Source organism: Elaeis guineensis, chromosome 13 (genome assembly GCF_000442705.2).
Source record: "Elaeis guineensis isolate ETL-2024a chromosome 13, EG11, whole genome shotgun sequence".
In the NCBI taxonomy this organism is placed as follows: domain Eukaryota; kingdom Viridiplantae; phylum Streptophyta; class Magnoliopsida; order Arecales; family Arecaceae; genus Elaeis; species Elaeis guineensis.
In genome coordinates, this window is record NC_026005.2 from 68,269,477 (window position 1) to 68,277,231 (window position 7,755).

The window sequence follows — 7,755 nt, forward strand, 5'->3', positions numbered from 1 at the left end:
GAGTCGACTCTAGCATGGTTTGGGTACTAGCATGCAGGCTTTGGATAGGATTGAGCAAACTCGAAATCACCCGAGTCAACTCCATCTCAGATGTTAGAAAGTATGTTTCTATCCATTAAGATCAAGTCGACTCCTAGATTTTCGAGTTGACTCGAAAGTGACAGCCGAGTCAACTTCGATGGATTCGAGCCAACTCCATCTCAGAGATCCAAAAATTTTAGAGAGATGATTTTGGGCACCTGAGAGTGAGCTAACTCGAGGAGCAGCCGAGCTGACTCGAGATATGACTGACAGCCTTTAACGGCTAGTTCTGCAACTGTGCTGATTTGTTCTCAATAGCTATACCTCGCCTCCAACGGTCAGAAATGGCTAGTTTTGGGCTCTAACAATTTCAAACTTGATAGAAAAGCTATAGATTTAAAAAGAGAAGCAAGAGTATTAAAAGGAGAAGAGTTACTATTCCATTGAGAGAAGTAGAAAAAAAATTCTAAACTTCCTGCATTCAAGAGAGTTCACCTACTTCTAACCAAAAAATCTCTTGATTCTCTGAGAGTATTGAAGAACTTTTGAAAAATATTAACTCCAAGCATTCAAGAGGATAACTACTGAGCAACATTGACAACAAATTTGCTCAATCAAGAAATTTTTTTTGTTATAACATTTCTATTCTTATTTATTTACTGTAATTAGTTTTAGCAAGGGCTGAAACTAAGGGAAAGGTCTAATCCACCCCTATAATTGGATTGTGGAACCTTAGTCAAGGCGTGTAAAGGTTGTGGTTGGTAAATCTAAGAGAAAATCAATTGAATTTCTGAATAATAAGTTCGATTAAAACTATTCAACTGTAATCTTAAGGGATTATAGTGAAATTCCCAAGAATCTTATTTGGGGAGTGGACGTTCGTGCTGGATATGCACCGAACCACTATAAAAAAAAAAAATTATCTTTATGTGTGTGCTTGTCTTCTTCATATTTGCATTCATATGTAACATTCATTGTACCACCAATAGTAAACTAGTTAATTCCATATATAGTTATTTTAAATTTTGAAAACCTAATTCATCCCCGTCCCCCTCTCCTTGGGTTGTTTGGCTCGGCAACAAATAAATTGATAGCTTTGTTAACTAGCTGACCTAGCTGATTGCACTCCACAACAATCCTTTCGCCCTCACGCAACTGCCACACATCTCACACTACTATGGGTCTATGTTTGGGGCGTACTCTCCCAGATCTATCTACAAAAAATATATAAAAGTAACAAAATACTGAATATACATGAAATCAAATCAAATGAAATGAGAGACATAAAACACCCTAAATGTGTAGCTCATCATCTACTTGATGAATAGGAAGATCGTGCTGTACTGATGATGGAGGAGAAGGACAGGGCTTGAAATACTGTGCAGAAGAACCGACCTCAGGCTGCTGGTCTGAAAAAGAGATACCAACCTCTGTCTGTGAAAACTGAAACTCCACACCAGCATATTGTCCCCTGCGATGCATGATGTCACCTAGCATTTACATAAATAAAAGTCAGAATCAGTTAACATAAATAGCAATTTAACACAATAATTAATGCAAATTATATACATCATAAATATTTATTACCAATAACAATCAAGTAGTAGTGTCTCTTTCAAATTCCATCCTAACCAATGTCGTTGTAGCATTTATATCATCAGCTGGCACAAAATTGTAAGGCATACATTGCGTATAAGTGCCGGGCTGATACTAATACTAAGAGACGAAAGCTAGGGGAGCAAATGAGATTAGATACCCCAACAGTCCTAGCCGTAAATAATGGATACTAGGCACTGTGCGTATCGACCCATGCAATGCTGTAGCTAACGTGCTAAGTATCATATCTGGGGAGTACATTCATAGGAATGAAACTCAAAGAAATTGATGGGAGCCCGCACAAGCGGTGGAGCATGTGGTTTAATTTGATACAAAGCAAAAAACCTTATGGGGCTTGACATGCCGCAAATCCTTTTGAAAGAGAGGGCTGCCTTCAGGAATGCAGACACAAGTGGTGCATGACTGTCGTCAGCTCGTGCTGTAAGATGTTGGCTTAAGTCCCGCAACGAGTGCAATTCTCGTATTTAATTGCCACCGTTGAGTTTGGAACCTTTAACAGACTGTCGGTGATAAATCAGAGGAAGGTGAGGATGATGTCAAGTCATCATACCCCTTATGTCCTGGGCGACACACGCGCTACAATAGTCGAGACAAAGGGCTGCAATCCCGTGATAGTGAGCTAACTCCAAAAATCCATCCTCAGTTCAGATTGCAGGCTATAACTTGCCTGTATGAAGCCGAAATTGCTAGTAATCCCAGTCAGCTATACGACAGTGAATTCATTTTCGAGCTTTATACCCACCGTCCGTCGCACTATGGGAGCTAACTGTCATCATCTTCTACTTAGTTTTCCACATCATATAAATCTCTAGGTTTCGTTTCGATGATAGTAATCCAATCCTTATCTTTTGTATCTTATACATAAAATACTTGATGAGCTTGAGACAAAAAAATGAATGGATCATCTTTCAATAACCCACCAGTATGCATCAATCTTAAAAAATTTACAAGTGTAAATCCATTTGCATCTTGTTTCAAACCCCTTGGTGAGTTTATGTCTACCCAATCACATCTAAACAATACTATTTTAAATTTTTCATAATAATCTAACTCATAGATATTTTTAAGTGCACCATAATAGATTTTTCCATCCGTTTCCACCATAACACCGCTATTCTGTATTTTTTTAAATTTTTCATGCTCTTTAGTATGAACTTTAAAGCTATTAATTATGAAACCATTATATCTATTCACAATCTTGTTAGGTTCTCGAGCTAAGGCTATTAATTCATCTGAATTATTTTTCTCCATCATATTTGGTACCTAAAAAAATGATATGAAGTGTTGATGACTTATTCGATGTTAAATATGTATCCAAAATTAATGTATCCCTTAATTTGCAGAATCTCAAACTTGATTCGAAAGTCACATATGGAATAATTCGACCAACCATTGCTGCTCAATCTTTGTATTAGGATGAATGTTATTATTGGCTCATCGCTGAGAAATTAAAAATTCACTGCATAAAATATAAATATTTGATTTAAAATATTATATCTGATATAATATTTAAACTTGTCATGCCTTAAATATAATAACCTGCGAAGGTCAGATATTATGTCACTAAGAAGTAACCCATAACGATGTGCTTGTGCTAAGGCTTTCCAAGATTCTTCCAGTAGTTGACAACTCATACAATTCTGCATTCTCCATAAAGTCATTATGTCATTGAGGTCAACTAAAAATAGTCTCTACATCTTAAAGATATTTTGAACAAAATATCAAACACTCATCAGTAATATATCCTTCAGTAATCGAGCCCTCAGAATAGACTCTATTTCGCACATAATCTTTAAGACACACAAGATACCTTCAAGAATTAAATATTTATTAAAATATCAGTATGATGTTGCTTCTAATAAAGTTATTAAAAGACTTAAGATTTATAATAATACCACTCAATAGAATACATCCATCTATAGTATACTGATCTACGAAGTTTAACTTTCGAAGCTAGGTGAATGAGTAGATGTACCTAACGGTGAAAAATCTAAGAGGAAAAATATTTTCCATCTAGAAAAGTGTAATTGCAATATCGGACTCCAACTGATCAAATTCCTGAGGATCAATAACTTTGAAACATAATGCCTTAAAGAATGACAATAATTGAAGTACAATTGCAATAACTTGTTTCAGCAATGACGATCTTAAAGCTAGTGGGAAGATATCTTGCATCAATATGTGACCATCATGATTTTTAAGATTAAAAAAAATTTTCAATCTTTTAGATACACACATCGTGAAATATTTGATGCATATCCATCAGGTACCTTGATATTTTTTCAAAATTATCAGAAAATCATCTTTTTCTCGAGTAGATATTATGTAATATACAGGAGGCACATAAATTCTATCACTAACAAGCATTTTAGGATGTTGCTCCTTAGATTCATTTTGATGATTACAAAGCAGTTGAAGGGGTACTAATATTTCTCACTTGAAAAAATCTTATTGCTCTTCAGGGGTAAAATTATAATTTTACCAAAACCCTGATTTGATAGTATCAAATGATAGAACAAAAAATTTGTGATCCAATGGTGAAAATTTTATTGATTTTGGACTTGTATTTTGAAAGATATGCATGATTGAAAATCATGAGTCGACCCATGAGTCGACTCATGGCACATGAGATGACTGGCATGCTGAAATTTCTGACCGGCACAGACTTGGCACACCCTGTGAGTCGACCCATGAGTCGACCCCCAAGGCATGAGTCGACCTCTGCAGGTCTTTTTGCCAGTTTTACAGAACCATGGATCCTGTTCACTTCTGTGATGATTTTCCACAGAGGTCGACCCATGAGTCGACCCCCAGACATGAGTCGACTCATGAGTCGACCCCTGTGACGGGATTTTTCTGCAACGGCTAGTTTTTAACCCATTTTGAATGCTTTTAATGCTCATTAATGCAGTCTAACGGCTCTTTTTCAGCCTAGAATGTTTTTCACTATTTCTTAAAGCTATAAAAGGGACAAAAAGGTGGAAATCAATAAGAAGAAAAGAGAGAAGAATCAAGTAGAGAGATTTTGAAAAAAGGATTTCAAGCCAACTTTTCAGCCCTAAGCAAGAGCTCATTCAAAGCTTTCAAGAAGCCTTTAATCCAAGCTCACCAACTCCTCAAGTGCACATTCAAGTCTCCATCCACCTTGAGGAAATCCAAAAAGGGTCTTCTTCTCTTGAGTAAAGTGTATTTAAAGTTATATTCGCTCATTGAAGGAGCTTTCTTTGTACTTATTTATGCTATAAATTGTTATACTCAATTTGAGTAATTGGTTTTATTTTGGAGGGGTTCCAAAATAAGGGAAGGTTGATCCGAACCTAGAATCGAAGTGTATTGGGTTGGCTTGTACCCGAAAAATAAGTGGACTAGCTTGGAATAGCTAGAGTCAGAGTTTCTGATGTTTGTATTCGGATTGAATACAAGATTAGTGGATTGAAATTCTCAAGTAGGAGCTTGGAGAGTGGATGTAGGTGCAAGGTTGGCACCGAACCACTATAAATCTTTTTGTTTGGTGTGTGTCTAATTGCTCTTCTTTATCTCTTCATTATTCTCTTGCATTCTTGCTCTTGCTATTAGCCTTGAATTAATTCTACTCACTCTATCTATTTAGCTTTGTCAAATATTTCTCACAAGTCATAAGTTAAGCTTAAAATTTTTAGAAACCCAATTCACCCCCCCCTCTTGGATTGCATAGCTGGGCAACAAGTGGTATCAGAGCCCGGTGCTCTAGCCCTTCTTTGATCTAAATAATCAAAGAGCCAAAGATCTATGGCAACTCATGTCGGCACTTCTCTAACCGAGGGGCAATCCACCAACCGACCTCCACTTTTCAATGGGTCTAATTACACCTATTGGAAAGCTCGGATGAAAATATTCATTCAAGCACTCGACTATGATATGTGGAGTATCATAGTGAACGATCCTCACACACCCACTAAAATTATAGATGGTGAGGAATCAACCAAATCCGAGAAAGAATGGGATGAGGTTGATAAGAAGATGGCCCAATTAAATGCTAAAGCAATGAATGTTCTTTATTGTGCTCTTGATGCTAACGAATTTAATCATATTTCTACTTGCTCATCTGCTAAAGAAATATGGGATAGGTTAGAAGTAACCCATGAGGGAACCAATCAAGTAAAGGAGTCTAAAATCAACATGCTTGTGCATAAATATGAATTGTTTAAAATGGAGCATGATGAGTCCATAACTGGAATGTTTACTCGCTTTACTGATATTATTAATGGTTTAAAGAGTCTTGGCAAGTCCTATACTAACAGTGAGCTTGTAAAGAAGATTCTCAGGTCCTTATCAAGAACTTGAGAAGCCAAAGTGACTGCCATTCAAAAAGCTAAGGACTTGAACATTCTACCCTTGAAAGAGCTTCTTGGATCATTGATGACTCATGAGCTAAGCATGAAGCAACATCAAGAGGAAGAAGTCAAAAAGAAAAGAATAATTGTCCTTAAATCCACAGCTCCACCAGATGAAGAAACTGATGACACTGAAGATGAAGAACAGGATGAAGAGATGGCACTCATTACCCGAAGATTTAAGAAATTTTTGAGAAAAAGGAAACAGAGGATGAGGAAGAGGCCATTCACAAAAGGGGAACAGAGCAAAGAAAAAGAGAAAGACCAACCCCTTATCTGCTACGAATGCAAGAAGTCGGGACACTTCAAATCCGAATGCCCTTAGCTGAAGAAAGGTCCCAAGAAGTACAAGAAGAAGGTCATGATGGCCACTTGGAGTGCGAGTGATGACTCAAGCTCCGACGAGAAAAACTCAACCGAACAAGCCAACCTGTGCCTTATGGCACACGAAAATGAGGTAATTTCTGAAACTCCTAGTGACTTTACATTTGAAGAATTACATGAAGCATTCTATGATTTAGTTGATGAATTAAAGAAACTAGAGATGAAGAACAAAGATCTAAAATTAAAAAATCAATCTTTATTGAAACAAACTGAAAACATTTCAATTGAAAAATCCACTCTGCTTCAAGAAAATCAAAGCTTAAAGAATGAAATTGCCAAGGTAAAACCAATAGTAGAAAAGTTCACCTTGAGTTCAAATAAACTCAATATGATTCTTGATAATCAAAAAGCCGTATATGATAAGGCTGGACTTGGCTATAACCCCTTGAAGAAATAAAAATATCTAAAAAATATTTATGTAAACTCTTTAAGTAATAAGGCTTCTAATATTACTTGCTTCAAATATGGTAGAGTAGGACATAAGTCATACACTTGCTTCTCTAACAAGTCTGCAAACTCAACTATAAAGAAAATATGGGTTCCAAAAGGAACCATTATGACTAACTAAAAAGGACCCAAGAAAGCTTGGGTACCTAAAACAAAAACTTGACTTTTGCTTGCAGGTGTGTCTAGCATCCCAAGGAAGAAACAGGAAATGGTATCTTGACAGTGGATGCTCGAGACACATGACTGGTGATGAATCTCAATTCATCACTCTTGATGCTAAGGATGGAGGGATGGTCACCTTTGGAGACAATGCCAAAGGAAAGATCATCGGTATAGGTAACATTGGTATCACTCCCTCCAAATACATTGAAAATATTTCGTTAGTAGATTGTTTAAAGCATAATTTACTAAGCATTAGTCAATTTTGTGATAAAGGATATAAAGTTGTTTTTGAATCATCTGTTTGCATTGTAACTAGTCCTATTAATGATGGCATTAAATTTATTGGACATAGACATGGTAATGTTTATATGGTAGATTTAAATGATTTAGCCAAAATAAACATGCAATGTCTAGTATCCTTGAATGCTAAAATTAATGAGACTAGTTGGCTTTGGCATCGTAGACTTGCACACATTAGCATGCATTCTCTTTCAAAATTAATTAAGAAAGAATTAGTTCTTGATTTGCCAAAACTAAATTTTGAAAAGGATAGAATTTGTGATGCATGCCAACTAGGGAAACAAACAAGAGTTTCATTTAAATCCAAAAATATTATTTCAACCTCTAGACCTTTAGAGCTTTTGCATATGGACTTATTTGGACCTACTAGAACCACTAGTCTAGGAGGAAAATGATATGGTTTTATAATTATAGATGATTATTCTCGTTTTACTTGGATTTTTTTAGCACA

General features: G+C 36.1%; 1 pseudogene; it reads right to left on the reverse strand.

Moving 5' to 3' along the window:
* Positions 1 to 1,334: 1,334 nt before the first annotated feature.
* Positions 1,335 to 7,755, reverse strand: part of LOC140853152 (uncharacterized) — a 19,715-nt pseudogene continuing 13,294 nt past the window's right edge.